Consider the following 17,570-nt stretch of genomic DNA (forward strand, 5'->3'; position numbering starts at 1 on the left):
TTTTAGTATTCTCTCTCCAGCTGCTACCACACCCAAAACCTTTCTCTTGGCCAGGAGTGGATTGCCCATTCTGGCAAGAGTCCATGTTCCAAGCCTTAACATTCTCTTCTCAGATGTGTCACCTTGGGAAAACTCTAAAAGTAGATGGTTTTTAACAGTGTACTTAAATCTTAGGTGTCTTTCTGCACAGGAAAATTCTCAAGAAAGGAACTCAGGGAAAAATGTGAAAACTGACCGACTAAAAAAATGGAGGAGAAAATTTGTCAGCAGAAGATATAAGAAAAGCAGCTATTGCTAAATTAGCAATCCAAGGCAGATGTTTATAAGAGCTGACATTCTGGCTACACACTTTCTAAACTGTCATTTTTCACCTATGTAGGTCTTTGCACTCGTGGTAGCTCTGGCCATACACAGTGTCCTGGGGAATTCCCTCCTTCCATCTGCTTGTGGACAGCTTACTTGTGGTGGAGGATGTGATGTCACCATGTGTTCTGTGGTCTAGGGAAATCTATCCTCGAAGTGGGAGAAACCCAGCTCCACCCATAAGCTGGGCCTAAAAGTCAAGGTTTCAAAAAGGGCCTGTAGCCTTAGGCAGAACCTTGACAAGGAAGGGTTTGGTGGTTATTGTAAGTTCTCAAGGTCAGAGAAAGTGCTAGGAAGTGAAGGAAATAGACACAAGCATGTGGACAGTAGCTAGAAAAAATTAGTGAAGTTGACAACACAACTACTATGGTTTCAAAAAATGTAACTAGAAAACAGCATATCACACAATGTCGCATGTCTGGTTTTTAGAACTAAAACAGGAAACAAAGATAATAAAATGCAGAAGTTATCTGGAAGAAATTTGAAACTATTTCTGAACATTCTAGAAAGTAGTGAGGAAGATCAGACTGACCAAAAAATAAGCAGTGTTTACCACTCTCCAAGCCCAAGGTCATCTCTGATAGACTAGAAATCTATCAGGATTCTTGAGCAATCTGTGGAGAGATGGTTAAAGTGAGAATAAAAATTTTAGCTATAAAAATACCAATTAGATTAGACAATTACAAAACAGAAAAGTCACAGTGCATTTGGTATCCCATAGAACCCCTGATCTTTGTGTCAATTATACATTAAAGCTACCCCATTCATCTTATAGGGTTTGCTCAGACCGTCTCCCTAAGGAAACCAGAATCACTTCAGAGACTGCTTCTCAGGAGATTCAAGCCACACCAGAGGGCTGTGTAATCCCATAAGCAATGCCCCAAATTTCTTTCTGATAAGCTCAGGATGAGCCAAGGTGTGGTTTGGTTGGGATCCAATAGAATGGGAGACAAGGTGAGCTTTGTCATCTGAACTAAAGGAACTCTTAAAAAAAGCAACTGTCAAACTGCACAGGCCCCAGTGAAGATATAACCTACCATTGGAGTGAAGGAACAGGCTCCGGACCCTGCTTGAGGAGTCCCTCTCTATCTCAGAGCAATTGATAATTTCTGCAATACAGGGAAAGGGTGTTGGAGAATTTCCTCCCAAGGGGGCTTCCCACACTCTAGATGTTTATTGAATGGATGTATGTTGAATTGCAGCCATGCAGTGGAGAGAAGTTAATGGCATCCAGCAAGCAAAGGTAATTATTATCCTGGTGGCCTATTAAGTAGCATTACCTTGATGCTCTTTGTGGGTGACAAAGTCGAGGAAAAGCCAGAGCAGCAAAATCCTCCAAGATGTGGAGTCCATAGAAACAGGGCTCTGCGCCATTCACTCCCCTTTTCCCCCTTTACTGAGGCTAACTCTGTTCCACATTCAAAAGATATCACAATCTCAGTTGTTTTTATCTGTTTTTCTGCTCAATTTACAAGAATTTAATTCATTTTAGCCCTTTGGGGGGAAAATTTGAAAGCCCAAGGTCATCTCTGATAGACTAGAAAGGTCTACAAAGATTTGCATTTCTGATGTGACATTTGGGGCCTATTACAACAAAGCTCTGGGTTATCATTGGCACACTCACAGTGAAATACTTCTGCTTTAGGTGCCACATTAGTTCAGCATTCTGGAACATCTGAGGTTTTTTTTTTCTTTTATTTATTTAGGACAGGGTGTATAGGGTCTCACTGTGTAGATCAAACTCATAGTGATCCTCCTGTTTGCAGCCTCCCCAAGTGCTGGAATTATAGGTGTGCACCACCAAGCCCAGTCTCAGTCACCTCTCAGTGCACCCTGGGGGTGGGGCCAGAATGGCAGGCCCACAGATCAAACCCTTAGCTCCTGCATCTGCCTAAGCAGGCCCTCTAATTTGCTGAGCTATTTGGCCAGCCCTCATCTGAGGTTTTAAACTACTTACTTGTTGTGAGATCTTTTACACCAGAAGGTTGCATTCTCTCTGTACAACTTCAACAGGATAATTCTGGGGGCATTTGATCAACAGTTGATATTCAGTGTGGTGCTTTCAATGGTCAGGGCTCTAGCCTAAGTACCATTCTCATGTCACTGATCCAACAACCCTGTGAAATATGGATTGCTCTTCCTACTTTTTCACTGAAAGGAGCTGAAGCAGAGAGCTAAAATTCACCTGTCCCAAATCATAGAGCCAATAAGTGAAAAGATATAGATTCAAATCTTGAATTTGTGCTGTTTTTGGTTTTCTTTCCTATTGTTTCTATAGAGCTAAGAGCAACCAATGCCAGGCCTCTCAGTTTTCAAACTCCTTAATCATTTCTAGTCTTTGCTGTTCCTTTTTCTATAATGATCTGAGAAAATTTAGCTTCCCTAATACTTTTCCTAAATCTCAGATTTTAATTCCAACAATAATAGTTAACATAATGAGTGCTCACCCTTTTTTCCCCACTTACCAACAAATGTGCTCTTGAATTTAAGTTTTGGAAAATCTGCAGGCATTTTTACCTACTTTAGTATCTCTGTTACTACTACCTTGATCCAAGCTACCATTACTTATTTACCACAAGTTTTTGCAGTAGAATTTTGACTATTGTATTTTATTTTGATTTGTTTTCAATTGACTTAATTGTGCACTAAAAGTGATCCATTGTAAGGAGTAAGTTAAAGGACCTTCATTGTTTAGACAAGATATCATGTCTACAGCTTGTCCTCTGAATAACTACTATGAAGACAGAAATATGCAATGTATTTATTATTGTAACTGTCATATTAACCTGTTTTGAAACGGTTTCATTGTTAGTTTATCTTTTTTCTCATTAAAATGAATAAAAGATAGAAAAAAAAAGTTGCAGGCGGCAATCTGGCCAAGCCCAGATTGAGGCTTACATTGAGTGAAGGAGAGAGAACAGGAATTCACAGGGTATGGGACTGTTAACAGCAAAAGGAACCAGCTTCCCACCCAGTGCCCACCACTGAGACAGTTTTTATTGAAGTGCATGTTGTATTTACAAGTGACTTTCCTGTAGTCCAGGCCCAATGGGACATTCTCTCAGGTGGTAAAAGAGAGCCAAGTGAGAGAAGATCTCCCGCACCAAGGCCTAGCAGATGGTGTGAGTCTGCGGAACCTCCAGGTTTATAGAGCCTCTTGGAAGCCTGGAATGGTCTGGTCCTCAACTGCTGACTCAGATTTCTCTTCATTTGTCTCTTCCCCTGAAGATAGACTCCTCTTTTCTGCAATTAACCTTTTAGCTCCCACCTTCCACTGACTGACCTCAGTCATGTGGTCGAACATGAGTGGGCGGGTTATCTGCTGCCTCCCACTGATGGCTTGAAAGCTCTTGCACCAGTAGTGCCATCCTCTTCTTTATAGGAGTTGACAACTTTCCTCCTGCCTGTTGTCCTTGAAGCAGAGCTAGTCGTCGGCTGACGTCATCACATTCCTGTTTCCTTGTATGGCCACGACAATCCTCAAATGCTTATTCCAAAGGTCTCAGCATATCTTTGGTCTATGGGGCCTCAGATTCAATGACTGGGAAGTCCATGGGTCCCACACTGGAGGCAGGGCAGCTCCCTACAGGTAGGAGCCTAGGATCCTTCCTTGAAGGAGGTGGAGGCCCCATTGGAGGGGGCCCAGAAGTCTCTGAGAAAGCAACACTAGGGTATCCATCCTGGGGGGCAGTGACTCTCTTAGTGAGCAGCGTGCGCTTGGGTCCACCAGTCTGGGTCTGTAGCCCATAAAAGAACTGCAGCGGGTAAATTAGGTATTAAAATTTTCTGGAGACAAAAAAAAAAAAAAAAAAAAAGAACAGCAGCGGGTCATTTCAGCTTCTTCACTTGTTGCCTTCAGAGATGAGGGTAGGTATAAAGTGAGACCAAGACTCTGCCACTGAAGGCTGAATCACAGTTTAGGGAGGTAAACAGTGCCCCCCAACCTGGCCTGCCACACTCTCCTCATCCTTAATATTCTTGTAGATATCATATTCACTATGTCATTTACAGATGAGGAAACAGGCTCAGGAGGACCAGTCACTTGCCCAAGATCCTACAGCTAGTAAGTATTATATGGCTCTTCATTTTGCATCTCTCTCCTCTGAACACTTCTATGAACTATAAAATAAAGCCCCTATTTTCAATTCTACAATATTCAGTAGTTCTGGGAGCTAAAATTTGAGTTCTACTCTGAAATTTGGGATCAAATGAAAAGTACCATTATTGGAAGAGTTGTGAACTTCAGGCTGAATTAGTAAAGCAGAACCTTGTTACTGTGGAGAACAGCCAAGGCTGCAAGGTGATTGGACATAAGCGAGAAGAGAAGAGAAGCCTAATGGAGCTACAAATACACCTGGATCATCAAATCATACCATTTGTGTTTCCCACAAGTGCCTTAAGAGCACATTATAGTAATGCTTTTTGTTTATTGGTGATAAGTTTACCAATTTCCCTCAGATGTATGCTTGGCAAAATCAGTAGACTACTGCTCTTTCCTGCTGCAAGTCTGATAATGTAGAGGTCACTGTGATGCAGCTGCACAACACACAACTACCAAAGCCCATGAAGAAATAATCTTAGGCTCTTAGCTTACTCATACGTGCCATAGGAACATCTGGGGAAAAACTATGGCTCATGGGATGTGTCATTTGGTGAGGTGATATGTGGAAGGTGATGTAGCTGTCAAAGAGGCTGTTTCCTGTTGGGGAAGAAGGGAAGGGCAGAGCCCAGAGAGTGACACAAAGGCACATGCATGAAGAGGTACAAGCTCAGGCCTGTGATGCCTTGTCTTGAGGAGCAATAATATCTGCAAACAAGGCCTCTCCACAATCTTCAAAGCCCTCTTGCACATGTTACTACATTTGCTTTTCTCAGAACCTTCCTCAAATATGGGGCCGGAGGCTTCATTATCCCCATTTTGTAGATAAACTTCCCTAAAGAGCTAAGAGTTATGTCTGTTCAAGGTCTTCCAATTAGGAAATGTCAGAATGAGACCCAGACTTCAGTGCTCTTCCTCCTTTTGTCACTTCATGGTGTGACAATAACAAATGAAAGTTTGTTGGTGACAACTGTCTTATGTGGGAATATAGGCATGGCTGAGCCAGGTTGTGGGAAGAGTTATATTTTTGGTTGAGGAATTTAAGTTTGGCTGGATAGTTATTGATTTACAGTGAAATTCAAATGGCATTTTATGCCATTAAACCTAACAGTGGTGTACGGGTCAAGATGTGCTCACACTTTCTGGGCATCAGATGACAATGCCCATTCCTGGTGGTGACATTGTATGTGTAGATTAAGAACAGAATTCAAGATACGTCATCTAAACGCAGTGATGGTAACTCTGCCAGTTGATTAGATGTGAGGTATTAAAGCAAGAAGAATGAAAGAAGATATCACAGTCCTGGTCAGGGTTTGAAAAGCAGGATGAGTTCAGACTGGGTTTGAAACTGGGGAAAGGTCATCAAGAGTATCCTGTAGGAAACTAAAATGTGGAAGTATAGTGCAGGTTGAATTCTTAAAGAAAATTGAACTTTTTTTCTTTATTTGTAAAAATGAAGTAATGATGTCAATTCAGCCTATGTCCAAAGACACCTAAGCAGACAAATGAGATTGTGGAAAGCAATTCTTTGAAAACCATGAAATGAAAAAGGGGGTGCCACATGCACATTTGGGAGTCAGTGAGAAAGGGGAGAGGTCTCCACGGAGAGCAAGGCCCCAGGAAATACAGAGGGCTGTGAGCTGAGCACAGCACTGGGCTCCACAGGCGCCAACACCGTGAGGAATAACTGGCAGCATATTCATAAGGGAGAGCAGTCAAGGATTAGATAACCATGGCCTGAAACATCAGAGGAGCCGAGGCTTCAAAGATGTGACAAGACTGAGCTTGCAGACTGAGCAAGAAGGAAGTCTGAGAAATGAGAAGGCTGTGGAACAGGAACAAATGTCTTTGTCTGAGTCATGTAAGAGGAGGATCTTCTCTGAGGTGGGGCAGGGCAGACATATTGTGCACATTAAGAAGAGGAAGCTGAGAGAAAAGTGATTTCTGTGGTTCCACTTATTCAGGGTGTTTAAGTACAAAAGAACAAGAAGAAAGTGGGCAGTAGGTCATGGAATTAGGAAGAGAGGAAACTAGCATTTGGTAACCACTTTGCATGCAGAGCAAGCACATTCTTTCATTTAAAACCCCAAGTAATTTGGGGCAACTAGCTTCATTTTAAAGATGAGGAAGCTAAATCTTAGAGAGTGAAAGTCACACTAAAAAGTGAAAAGGTTGCAAGTCAGGATAGAGCTACTGTATTTCAAGTAGAGCAGTGATAGTGACTCATTTAGAGACCAAGTCTCCAAGCCCACTTCTGTGTCACAAAGCACCACTTGAAATTTGCTAGCCACCAGAGCAAGAGGAAACTGTTCCACTGACCACAAGCTTTTGGCCTCTCTGTAAAAGGCATCTGAGTGTATTTCCTTTACCTATGGAGACTTAGCTAAAAATCAGTCAGTCCAAAATATATATTTAGGTGAGATGGGTTTCTTATTTTCATAAATTCTTCACAAACAACTAAATATGATGTTACATATTCAAGCATGCCAGGGGGATGGCACAACATTAGAAAAGAATTTCTTTCTCTTAATTAGACTATCTCTTTGCCAAATCTTAGATACTAAATTTAAATTTTTCATAAGAAAACTCAAAGCTAAAATTTTGTGCCATGGGCCCTGGAGCCTACACTCCATTCACATCATACAAGCTGGCAAATCCTTTTTTTTTTGTACCAGGAATCAACCTCAGGACCTTGCACTTATCAGGCAGAATTGTGTTCCAGAGCTATAACCCTGGCCCCTAAAAATCTTGCATTAAAAACAATGTATTTAAACTCCCAGCTAGTCCAAGCAACTTGACAGCACATGGACTAACTATGGGAAAGCTTGGGTTGAGTCAGGGCTAATGAGTTGTGGCTGGTGATGTCATTGCCTGGCGCTTCTCCTTTCTGAGCATCTGCAAGGCCCATATGTACACTGTTATCCAGTGCTTTACTGCTGGGGAAACACTGGCATGACTTGGCTCATGTACTAACAGAGAGGGCAACACACACACTGCTGTAGTACAGTATCTGGTATTATGCTTTATCCTTGGTGGAAAAATTAAATGGAAAATTCCAGAAACAATAAATCCCACATTAAATTCTATGCCACACTGAAGAGTATAGAAAATCTTGCACTATTTCACTCCTTCTCATCCAAATTATGAATCATTTCTTTGTCCAGCATATCCATGCTGTATGCTCTGCCTGCCTGTAACTCATTTACTAATTGTCTCTGCTATCAGGTTGACAATCTTGGTATGCTGCAGTTCCTGTGCTCAAACAGTCATTGGTTTAGTTAATAAAATAACATAAAAGTATAAGAGCAGGCATGCAAATGTGGCTCAGGGCACAAAATGTGGAAAGACAAATGAACTATGGTATTATGTGATAATCCTGTGGAACGTATGGGGAAAACATAGTACATATAGAACTTGAATTATGCATAGATTCAGGTAACCAGAGAGGATCTTGGAACATATTCCTCACAGATGAGGATCTGTTATCTGTACATTCCTCTATACTGTGGCTCAGCTATAATCTCTGAAGAGCGAGAAAAGGTGAAGAGAAGAAAAGCCTGAAGCCACATGAGGGAGAGAACAGACGTTCTCTAGAGAACTTCCTTCAGCAACAAGCACTGCAGGATCTACAGAATTGGAAAGCAACATCTCCCTTTATTGTGGTTACTCTATCAACTCTTGCTTGCTCTATTATGAGCTTCCTAACATTGAGTTTGCACCCTGCCTTATTGCTGATAACCTTGTTTAAACAATTTTTATTTATTGGTACACTTGAGAGCTATATAGCAATAAAATGCATAATAAATTTATACCTGTACATAGTATATCACACTTCTTTTTCTTCTCATTCCCCTTTCCTCCCTTTAACCTCATTCCTATCTTTATTTACAAAATCTTTGCTTTGATTTTTCCTTCTATTCTTTTTTTTCTTTCTTCTCCTTCCCCTGTTTTTCTTCTAATTTGAACATCTTTTGCCAGTATCTATCATGTGTTTTGGTCCTTACTTATACTTTTACTTTCTCATACCAGAAAAAGCATAGGATATTTATGTACGTGTGTTTGATTTACTTCACTTTGAGTAAGTCTCAAAATCCATCTATTTAAACTGTAAATATCTCAGGCTTATCTTTTTTTATGGCAGATTTAGACTCCATTGTATCAAAAACACACATCTTTATCAATTTATCAGATGATGGGCATTTGGATTGTTTCCAAGATTTACCTATTACAAACTCTGCTGCTATTGACATGGGTGTGGATTTATCACTGTGGTATGACGATTTTAATTATTTCAGGAAGATACCAAGAAGTGGAATATCTGGGTTGAATGGAACCTCTAGTCCTAGTTTTCTAAGGAAGATCCACACTGATTTCCACAGTGGTTGTACCAGTCTACACTCCCAGAGCAGAGAAGTGTTTCTTTTTCCCAATAGCTGGGCCAGCATTTGTAATTGGTTGATTTCTTGATGATAGCCATACTTTCCTGAGTGGTATGGAATCTCAGGATTGTTTTAATTTGCATCTCTTGAATGACTAGTGATGTTGAATCTTTATTCATATATATATTTTTCCATTTGTACTTCTTCCTCTGAGAAGTGTGTGTTCATTTCAGATGCCATTTTTGGATTGGGTCTTTAAATTTGGGGAGTCTGATTTTTTTCAATCTTTTATGTATTCTAGACAGTGGTTCTTTGTCTAAGAAACCTGGGAAAACTTTTTCTACTCTCTGGATTGTCTTTTCACTCTGTTGGTGATTTTTTTTTTCTGTGCAAAAAGCTTTTTAATAAGAGGAGATCCAAGCTGTTGATTTTCTGTGATAGATTCTATGTGATCTGGGGTTTGTTTATGAAACCTTTGCCTACATGAATGTCTTAAAGAGTTCTACCTATTCTCATTTCCTTGCTTTGGAAGTTTTCTGTTGTTGCTTCTGTGAACAGATTTTTTAATGTTGTTTGTGCTTTTTTGCTTTTTCATTGAATTCAATCAATATTATGTTATTCTTCTTGTATCATAGCAGCTGTTGGAGTGATTTTTCATGGTCCTTAAGTATTTTTGAGAAGTATTTCCTTTCATAATCACCAACCAGAATCCTGTCTTCGATAATCCTGTCTTCGATAGCCGACATTCTGTCATTGCACAGGCCCATTCTTCTGTATATACTTTCAGGGGAGTTTTTCACCTCCTGGATATCTGTTTGAAACTGTTTCATAGATGTTGCCATTTGTTCCCTGTGCTGGGCATTCATGGTTTACATCATTTTCCTAAGTTCCTTTATTTTTTTTACCTGTATCTGCTCTAAAGTCACTAGGAGTCACTAAGCATGTCTTCCGTTATGATCATCACCTTGTAGTTATCTGAGAAATTATTTCTGATTTGATTTTTTTGTGGGGCCTTATTCTTCTGCTTTGCTGCTTCTGCTGCTACCACTTCAGAGAGTTCTGCTAGTAGCTTTAAAATTATTCCACCTTTTTGAAAGCAAGAGTTAATGTTTAGTTATTTTACCAATCTTGCATACCTACCTCTGTTCATCTAAGCAACAGATTGGATGATAAAATACGTAATGTAGCAATCATTGATAATTTTTTATTCTTGTTTTGAAATTCTGTACCATATGTGTTGTTGTATGTTACTCTGTTTTTAATCTTTATTTTTGCTGTTTATATTTGCTTTTGTTTTTACTCTTTAAACTAAAAAAAAGAGTACCACCTCAGTACTCTGAGTTTGCCTTTGGTGAGCTAGAAGCCTGGAGTTGTATTTTATTTAAGCATCTTCTCAGTTTGTATTTTTTAAAAGATTAATTTCTGGGTTGTTGCTTGTAAATTGCCTATGGCAAGTAGTTTTATTGCTAGTATTTAGAACCCTTAGGAAATAACTACTTCTCTGAGATGTCTTCCAGATGTAGCTTAGCTTTAGGTTTTGGGCTTTTTAAAAGATCCTTCCTCTTCAATGTATTTACTTTATTTTTTAACCACAAGTCCATTGGTACTTCAGCCTCTTTCCTTCTTTTCTTTTAAAGAGAATAAAAAATAAGAAAAAAACAATAAAAAATGCAGAATCTCAAAATAAGATGATAGGAAATTGGTAGTGGTTCTTATGTTGCATATTGTTATCTTTAGGATATTTGTTTGATTATCAGACATAGTCATGCAAAACTGATCATGGAGACCTCTCTATGGAGGCCTCTTCATGGAGAACCCAGGGAGGCCTTGAGGTCACTAGTGGTTACCATGCACATGCAGGTTTAAGCTTTCCATCCCACACAGGGAGTCCAGGCTCAGGTAGAAAGCACTGCCTACTCTTTCTCTTACTCAGGTTGCTATATTTTAGGAACTGGACCCCAAATCTTGGAGAGGTTATTTTATCCTTTCCTCTGCCTCAGCTTACATCATGCTCCAAATCCATCAAGCTCAATGAGCTCACCTTCCCAGTTCTGGATTACAGTGGAGAAATTCCACTTGCTTCTTTCATAAAGGCCTTATATTCAAAATGATCTAAAGTGAGCTTCTTATTTCTTCCACCCAAATAGCATCTTTCTTATTTGTTCCTTTTGTTAATGAAAGACACCACTTTCCTCTCATGATATCTAACAGGAGCCCTTTCTTCTCTTTTCCATACCTTTCCACATCTAGTCCTTCTCAGTCAGGTCCAGTGTCTCCTCTTCACCCCATCTAGGTCCACTCACCTGTCCTGGTCTGGACAATCACAGGGCAGTGCTGCACGCTTCTCTCCACCCAGGCTTGCCTCCCCCATCTACTGATAGAACCACCTCTCTAAAATGTAGATCCGCTTCTCACAATTTGGGGAAATCTCCTGCTTTAAGGATAAACCCCAAAATTCCTTAGTACAAGCACAGGCTCCTCTTGAGCAGTCCGCTCTTTCCTTGCTTGTCCCTTTGGGTGCATCGCCTAGGTTGCAATATTACATATTCTTCCCCAGACTCGCCCTGTGATTTCCACTTTGGTCCTTCATGTACCCTATTTCTCTACCTGAAATCTTTGATTTGGTCTCCTAGACAATCATTCATCTTCACAATCTCAATGAAACTTGCCTTATTCACCCCAGCTAGTTGCTTCTCCTTTTCCCTCTTCCTCTCTCCTCTCTCTATCCCCTTCTCTCCCCTTCCTCCAGTACTAGGAATTTAACACATGGCCTTTGCACTGAGCTACATGCCTTGCCCTTTTCAAATTTTTTATTTTGAAACAGGGTCTCACTAAGTTGCTTTGGCTGGGCTTGAACTTGTGATCTTTCTGCCTCAGCATCACAGAGTACTGGAATTACAGATATTTACCACTGCACTCAGCACTTATGTGTTGTTATAGCACTCTACAATTCTTTCTGATGACCCTTCTGGCTTTACAGCTTTGTCTGTTCACATGTGCAACACATTCACCACCCTAGAGTTTCTTTTAGATTGGAAACATGTTTCTTATACACAGGGCCTATATGTATGCAGCCCACGGGATGATTTTGTGGCTGAGCCATAACAACTGGGCTCAAGTACCATCCTGCTACTACCTGAAAAGGGCACTTGGGCACACAAGCTAGTCCATGTCTCTGTACTTCGGTCTTTTCATCTATGAAATGATCAAATGAGAGCACCTGGAGGTATTATCAAGTAAGTGTACCAAGGGCTATTGGGGATTGAATTTATGCACATGCAGAGCTTGGCAACTGTGCTGGAATTCAGTACAGTTCCCCATTGCTTACTGCTGCATGAGTAAGCACCTCTGGCTGGAGTTGGGTGGGATGGACAAGAGAATACATTTTCCCAGAGCCCTTGGGCAGCAAGACTGGGAGCCTGAAGTGAAGAGTAGACAGGGTAGCAGATGAAATCAGACAGCTAAGAGCCCTAAGATTCTCAAGTGGAAGCTAGGAATTCCAGGGGCAATCATCAAGCGGAAGATTCAGAGCATTGTCTAGTATCAACCAGAGAGGATGCTAGCATAGCAAATAAACCAGTTTGATCCTTTTGATAGGGTACATGCTGTTGATACCCCCTTTGGGCTGCTTTTCACAAAGTACCATTGTCAATTTTTCATAAAGATAGTGCATCCTGCACCAGCCTCTGTTCTCTGTTAGCTTAGTTGCTCTTTACTAAGAAACTGACCAAGTCAGGATGGCTTGCTACCTACTTGAACATCACTTGCTACTACTCTTAGCCACAGTGTGTTTTTTCTATGTCTAAGTCAATGTGTCTGTCTGAATGCCTGGTCTTCAGGCTTCCTCAGGTAGATCATAGGTTCATATCTAAGGTCTAAACACACCATTGGGTACAAGGTCACTGTCAACAGAGGAGATGGATGGGGAAGGGGGCACTCTGCAACAAGGTCTAATAATCCCATGCAAATCCATCAAAAGATATTTCTACTAAGAAGAAATAAAAATGACTTCTGTGAAGCTTTGCACAGCTGCAGCTTGGCCATGGCCATGAAAACATTCAAAACATCTTCATAAGTGGTGTCATTTTCTTAACCGGTCACACAGTGCATTAAATTTTCTTCATAACTCAAACATACTCTACATCTGTGCTGTTCTTCCCTGTTTCTTTTTTTAAAATTTTATTTTATTTTATTTTTTCTTTAACGCAAAGTATTTTTTTTCATAATTTTATTGATAAACAAATAGCAATGAGACAGTTTCAAATCAAATCGCTAGGACAGTTTCAATAACTAACACACCGCATACGTTCTTCTTAGTGGTTAATTGCTGTACAAGATGCGGACTTGATATCCTACCCTGTTTCTTTTTTGTTGCTTAATTACCAATAGAGCTATGGGAGATTCTCTTTTTGGTCCTGAGTCCCCTCAGTACACTAACCTGCAGATGCTGGGTCCTTTGCCACTAACACAATGGAGCTGCTGCCGTCAAATTATTTCACAGTTTCCCTGGAATTTTCCTCCTCATGTATTTCTCAGTTTCCTGTCACATACTTAATTGGTCGGTTTGGTTTTTATAATCATATCTAGAAAGCAGGTTCCCCACACTTTTTCATAATTTTTTTAAAGTCAAGTGAAATGTTGCAGTTTGATAGTCAAATGGATTTTACATGAGCAGAAGAGAATAATTAAAATACTGTAAAGATTCTTTTATTAAAACATTTAAAATTATTTATTTATTTGATACAAGGCCTTTTTTTCCATACTTTTATTGGGAAATAAATAGCAATGAGACAGTGTCAAATCAAATTGGTAGGACAGTTCCAATAATTAACACATTGCATACTGCTTTCCTAGTGGTTGTTTGTTGTACAAGATGCAGACATGATATCCTATTTACAAACAATATTAGAGCATATCCCTCTATTCCTTGAATTAAGAGAATGTAGCTATATATCTATCCTAACCATTTTGAATACACAGATACAAAATGGACATTCATCTATATCCCTTTTTTTTTTAGTTCCATCATTTAAATATTATAGGTGTGTGAACTCAGCAAAACATTCCAAAAGAGTCCAGTAGTCCATAATAGTACTGGGTCTTCCACTTAACTGGCAATGTCAGATATTGTTGACCTGAGTTCCCTACAGCTCAATGTAACAACATAGCTTTACTTCTTATACTTCATTTTTATACTTTTCTGCTGGATGGTTAAGACCAAGATAAAGCAAGACCTATGTAACAAGAATTGTAGCTTTTGGATCTGATAAGGTAGTCAAATCCCCTCAGGATTTATCCTGAGATACTGTACCTCAGATTGTAGATCCTTTGTCAGTGTCAGCCATGTAGATGAGTCACGGCCATTGGTTAATCAATGTGCTTTCTGTGAAAGCCTGAGAGAATGTTTTCTCTCCATGTGACTCTCCTTAGGCACACTTTACATCATTGATCACTTTCCTCTTTGGTCCCATAATCTTGATCTGAAAATTTGGGACACTACCGAGTTATGTGACATTACAGTACAAGTTCTCATATGTCCTGAATCTTAACTGACCTTGGAAGGCTATGGCCAAAATGTTGGATTTCTTTGCGGCCCTCCTTTTTCTCTAATTTTGGTCTGCAAACTTAGGTTGTTAACACTCCAGAAGAGAAGCATATTGTTATTGTCATATAACCTAGACTGTTGAGCTTAACCTCACTATCTCTGAATATCAAACATCTTAGGCATAACATGGAACAAGTATTTTTCATCAAGTATTGCTATGTTAAACTTTAAGTCCCTGCAGAATGTGACAAAAAATTTTAAAAATTACAATATATTTAAAAAATAGGAATAAAGAATTGTATCTGTTTACACATAAGTCCAGGAATCTAACCATATACAATATTGTTGCAGGACAGTCCAGCAACACTCCTTTTCCTGTCTCCTGCCTTCATTCACTATCCCCTTTCTTTTTAAACAATCATCTACCCAACAGGCAGCATGGCAGCAACTGGCATGTCATGACAAACAGCATGTATTCAGAAGACCAGAATGACAGACACTCCAAGCATGAACCTACTATTACAAATTGCCATCTTCAGTGCAGTTGCTTAGTTCACAGGTATCAGTATATATAGTTAGTCAGGGTGAGAATCCTTCCAATTAACTGCTAGATTCCAAAATCTTCTGAAGATTCTCAGGATCATTGCCTTACCCATCTTGTACATATAACTGTATGGCTTGCCTCTGTTATGTTTCTTAGCTCTTCTCCTTGCTCCGTCTTCATTGCTAGTCCTCAAGTTCTTGCTTTCCTTTTACTTGTATTATACCTTTCTATTTGTATTTCTTCTTTTGAGTTGTTATACTAGGGAAACTATATGATATTTACACATGTGTGTCTGCTTTATTTCACTCTTGAGTATATCTTCCAGTAACATCCATTTCAATATAAAGGCTTGGAGTTTATCATTCTTTATAGCTGAGTAGTACTCCATTGTATAAAAATACCACATCTTTTTCAACCATTCCTCAGGTGATGGGCATCTTGGTTGTTTCCAAGATTCAGCTATCACAAATTGTGCTGCTATAAACATGGGCACACATATATCCCTATGATACGATGTTTTCAGATCCTCTGGGAAAATTCCCAGTAGAGGAATAGCTGGTTTAAAGGGGACTTCCAGACCAACTTTTCTAAGGAGTCTCCATACTGATTTCCATAACGGTAGCACCAGTCTACATTCCCACCAGCAGTGGAGAAGGGCTCCTTTTTCTCCACAGCCTCTCCAACATTTGTTGTTGGGTGATTTCTTTATGATAGCCATTCTTTCTGGGGTGAGATGATATCTCAATGTTGTTTTACTTTGCATTTCACAGATGGCTCGTGATGTGGAGCATTGTTTCATATATTTATTCGCTTCTTTAATTTCATCCTCTGAAAAGTGTGTGCATCTCAGATGCTCATTTCTGGATTGGGTTTTTGAATTTTAGGACCCTAGTGTTTTTTAGTTCTCTATTAATTCTAGACAGCACACCTTTGTCTGAGTACTTATTTGACAAGATTTTTTCCAAATTTGTGGGTTGTCTTTTCACTTTGTTGGTAATTTCTTTTGACATGCAAAAACTTCTCAGTAAGAGCAGGTCCCAGTTGTTAACTCTTTGAAGTGCTTCCCATGTGATTTGATTTCAAGAGTTCCTCATACTTTCTCTTCCAGGAGATTTAGTGTTTCTGTTTTAATGTTTAGATCTTTAATTCATTTTGACTTTCTCTTAGTGCATGGTGATAGACCTGGGTCAAGTTTTAGTTTTCAGCCTGTAGAGAGCCAGTTTTTCCAGCACCATTTGTCAAATAAGCTCTCTTTCTTCCAGTGAGTCTGTTTGGTCCCTTTGTCAAAGATATGGTGGCTGAGTGTGTTTGTAGGGGCTTCAGCGTCTTCTAATCTATTCCATTGATCCTCAGGTCTATTTTGTTGCCAGTACCATGTGATTTTATCACAGTAGCCTTGTAGTATAATTTCAAGTTAGGAATTGTAATGCCTCCTGCCTTGTCTTTGTTGCCTAAGATTGCCTTTGCTATTTCTACCTGGTCATTGTGTATGATCTGTTTATGATTTGCTGTATTCTATTTACTAGGACTTTATTGAGAATTTTTGAATGTTATGTTCATAGGGAGATTGGCCTGTAGGTCTTTTCTGGTTCCAAATAAATTTTAGGAACAATTTCTCTAGGTCTGTGAGGTATGTTGGTGGTAGTTTAATAGGGATTGCATTAAATCAGTACAGCAATTTTGGGAGTATGGCCATCTTTGCAATTTTGGTTTTTCCTATCCAGGAGAATGGAATATCTTTCCATTTTCTGAAATCCTCTAAGATCTCTTTTTTAATAGTAATGTAATTTTCCTTGAAAAGATATTTGACTTCTTTAGTTAGATGAATTCCAATGTATTTTATTTTCTGCAGTGCTATTGTACAAGGAATTGTTTCTCTCATTTCCTTCTCAGTGTGTTTGTTATCTGTGTAGAGGAATGCTATTGACTTTTGGGTATTGACTTTGTATCTTGCTATGCTACTGAATTTCTGTATTAATTCTAGTAGCTTCTTGGTGTAGTTTTTTTGTTGTTGTTGTTTTTCCACGTAAAGTATCATGTCATCTGCAAATAAAAGTAATTTAACTTCTTCTTTACCTAATCTTATTATTTTTATTTCTTTCTCTTGTCTAATGGCTCTCGCTAATGATTCCAGAACTATATTGAATTGGAGTGGTGGCAGAGGACATCCTTGTCTTGTACCAGATCTAAGAGTAAAAGATTTCAGTTTTTCCCCATTTAGAATTATGTTAGGCATTGGGTTGTCATAGATGGCTTTTATCAGATTGAAGTAGAAGCCATCTATTCCAATTTTCTAAGACTTTTGTAAGACTTTGAACATGAATGAGTGTTGGACTTTGTCAAAAGCTTTTCTGCACCAATGGAGATGATCACATGGTTTTTAGTTTTTGCTCTATTGATATAGGGTATTACATTTATAGATTTTCAAATATGGAACCATACTTTCATCCCTGGAATGAATCCTACCTGGTCATTGTGTATGATCTGTTTATGATTTGCTGTATTCTATTTGCTAGGACTTTATTGAGAATTTTTGAATGTATGTTCATAGGGAGATTGGCCTGTAGTTCTCTTTCTTAGTTGCGTCTTTCCCTGGTATCAGTATAATACTTGCCTCCAGGAATGATTTTGGGAGGATTG

The 17,570-nt window shown here is 39.3% G+C and overlaps 1 protein-coding gene and 1 pseudogene across 2 annotated transcripts in view; one reads left to right on the top strand and one right to left on the bottom strand.

The window, feature by feature from the left end:
* The window catches only part of Cysltr2 (cysteinyl leukotriene receptor 2), a 43,047-nt gene that overhangs the window by 13,103 nt on the left and 12,374 nt on the right, over positions 1-17,570 (top strand). Inside the window, exon 2 of one of the 2 annotated variants that reach the window (XM_023717311.1) lies at positions 4,375-4,426. The exons of the other annotated variant lie outside the window; for it this stretch is intronic. The gene's annotated coding sequence lies outside the window, so the exon portion shown is untranslated. The remainder of the gene's footprint in view (positions 1-4,374; positions 4,427-17,570) is intronic. 2 annotated transcript variants of the gene reach the window in all.
* Positions 3,509-9,707, bottom strand: LOC101561264 (annotated as a pseudogene).

Source organism: Octodon degus, unplaced genomic scaffold, assembly GCF_000260255.1.
Source record: "Octodon degus isolate 3935 unplaced genomic scaffold, OctDeg1.0 scaffold00051, whole genome shotgun sequence".
NCBI lineage: Eukaryota > Metazoa > Chordata > Mammalia > Rodentia > Octodontidae > Octodon > Octodon degus.